The sequence below is a fragment of the Grammomys surdaster genome, unplaced genomic scaffold (assembly GCF_004785775.1).
Source record: "Grammomys surdaster isolate TR1022 unplaced genomic scaffold, NIH_TR_1.0 182, whole genome shotgun sequence".
Taxonomy (NCBI): domain Eukaryota; kingdom Metazoa; phylum Chordata; class Mammalia; order Rodentia; family Muridae; genus Grammomys; species Grammomys surdaster.
In genome coordinates this window covers 579,309-582,379 of record NW_021604627.1, presented here as the reverse complement: position 1 = coordinate 582,379, position 3,071 = coordinate 579,309, and positions in this window count along the sequence as shown.

Here is a 3,071-nt window from a genome sequence, read left to right as displayed (position 1 = left end):
TCAGTATCTTAAAAGAAAACTAAAGAGTAATTTCTTTGTAGCTATGAAGAGTATGCGTTGAAGAAGTTAAATAACTTGCCCAAAGCTACATACCTCTTGGTAGAGAAATCTGATAGACCCTCAGATCTGTTTGGGTCCCAGTGGCCTGTTTCCTCCATATCTCACTGTCTGAAAATGGGACGAGCAGTCTTTATGAGCTAATGTGTTCCTTGGGACTGGGATAAATGAAAACAAAGACTGGATGCTTTTAAAAAGGGAATTTACACGGATACACCGCTCCTACCCATCCTTTAACTACATTTTGCAGTAAGTTCCCTAACTAAAACCCAGCACTCCGTCTTCTAAAATGTCTATTGTGTTTGCAATTACAAAAATGCTTTTGGCTAAGCCATCATTCTCAGAAAATGGAACTGAAGATATAGACCCATGAAGGTTAGAGAATCAAACCCATTTCTTTAGTTGGTAGCCAACCTATATTCTCTCAACAGCCACTATCCTAATGCATACTGTGGGAGCCTTCCATAAGCAATCACAGTTCTTTACTGTAGGAATTTTATTTTTTGCTATGTTTTGTTTTGTTTTTTTATTGTTTTATGGGAAAATAGAAAGTGCTAGAACATGAACACTCCGAGGGAGCTCTCAGTCAGTGATTGAAAATGTATGCAAATCTTGCCAAATATATCTGGGAATACAAAATGAATCCTGTTTGAGGATGGTTCCTATTTGCTTGTGGTGCCTATAGTAAACGTGTGAAGGGCTGTAGGATGTGGTGAGGCAGCAGTGTTTGGGTGGGCCGTAGGCGAAATTCTCTGAGCTAGAGAGTTTACTGGGGAGACAGGTGGAATGAAGAGGAGGCTCTCTCTCTCTCTCTCTCTCTCTCTCTCTCTCTCTCTCTCTCTCTCTGTGTGTGTGTGTGTGTGTGTGTGTGTGTGTGTGTCTGTCAGAGGAGAAAAATTATTTCATAACACTGCCTGGTGTCAAGCAGTCCCTTGTCTGAAATAGATGAACAAGTTAGAGCTAAACTCTGAATCCCTCATAGTTCCTTTTTAGAAAATGCCAAGTCCACAGAGACCATTTTGCTCTTGTGCAGCATCAGTTTTCAGGCGAGCACAGTTTGGAGGATAAGTCCTTATGGAACCATTTCATAGCTTTTCAGGTTCTGGCTTGCTAGGGATATTTTGACTTTTATTTACTTGTTTTGAAGCTACTGAAAAATCAGGCTGGGCAGTAGTGTTGCACGCTGTTAGTTCCAGTACTCAGGAGGTAAAGGTAGGCAGACCAGTGAGTTCAAGACCAGCCTGGTCTACAGATCCAGTTCCAGGACCACCAGGGCCATTACACACTTCTTCCTGAGGCTAACTGTCATTGTCCAGCAATCAAATTATTGAAGTCCAGCAATTAAAAGAACCCTTTCATTCGCCTAAAAACTTGCCCAATCAAGACCACGGCATCCTAGCCCATTCTAATATAGACCTCCCCTTTTTTCTCTCTTCTTAAAAGTTACAACTGCAAGGTCATTAGCTCCTGTTTTCTGCCTGAGACAGAAAGTGTCAGGTTTTACTTTTCTTCCTTGCTTAATAAAGGATCTCTCTGTGAATACAGGGGTTTGGGTGTGGGTTGTGCCTAATCGGAGATCTCTTTCAGTACTACCCCCTAATCAAAATCTTACCCACACTATGTCTCCATAGACACCAGCTATGTCTCTCCAACCCACCTCTTAACCACCAAGGCCAGACCTTCAAGTACTTCTGAAGTACAAGGCCATTTCTCTACATAATGTACATTTTTTATTCTTTCTATGAGACCTTATTTTTAATTATAAAGAGGAACAGAAAACACTTTTCATCCTAGAGGGCAAGGGACAAGTGCAACACCAATGAATGTCATTTTTGTCCTCTTTTCCTGGCTTGAAGGAGTATCTTTCCCTATGTTTTCGGGATGTTGTTGTTGTTACTGTTTTTATAAAGAATGATTCTTTCATACAGAACTTATTCTAGTACACATGCAATCATATTAAAAAGACACAATCCACAAATGTATTTGGCCCTTGGTAAGTACAGAATTTCATCTATCTGTGTGGAGGGAAATCCAGCCACAGGCTCTAGAATGACCCGAGGGTAGAGGTCCATAGAAGCAGGCTAGATAAGGATACAGGATAAATATGGGGTATTAACCATGACAACATCTCTATCCATTAATTTTCTTGTAAAGTGAGGTCCTAGTAAGAGTTTTTCAGTACCATTAGATTCTGGAATACCTCCCACAGCCAAAGGATAATATAACACGCTATACTGTTCCCCCCTACCCTTATATCACGCCTGCCAGTTTGCTATGCTCAATATCCAGTGCCAAGGTGTACCTCTGATGATGATTAGCATCCATGACCTTCTCTAGTGGCTTGTTCTTGGGCTAATGGATTTGCTTACCTAGATGATAAGGTCCTGGAAGTTTATATTACCCTGGGGAGACTCACAACTAGAGGGTAGAACTAGGAAACCCCTGTCCCCATGTCTCATATTGAAATAAATTCCAAGGGCAGTTTTTATTCTGGAGGTCTACCTTGGAATTGGGGCCAAATATTACATTATTTTTTTTTTAAAGATTTACTTATTATGTATAGAGTGTTCTGCTTACATGTATGCCTGCAGGCCAGAAGAGGGCAGCAGATCACATTATAGATGGCTATGAGCCACCGTGTGGTTGCCCATGTGGTTGCTGGGAACTGAACTCAGGACCTCTGGAAGAGCAGTCAGTGTTATTAACCGCTGAGCCATCTCTCCAGCCCTGAAATTACATTTTTAAAAAACTTCATTTCTTTTCTGTCTTGTTTCCTCAAGTCCTTTTGGTCTTCTCTTGGAGTATTTTTTCCCAATATCACTTATATATAAATCCTCATGTCAGTATTTGTTTTTGGAAGAGTTGGACAAACACAAGACTATTTGAGGCCCATTTGAGTTGAAAGGGAGATAAATTCTGTGAATTATATCACTCACATTGAATGTTCTAGAAATTTACCACCATCAACAAAATAGGTCATTATACTTTTCTTGAATCATAATCTTGGGGTAGAG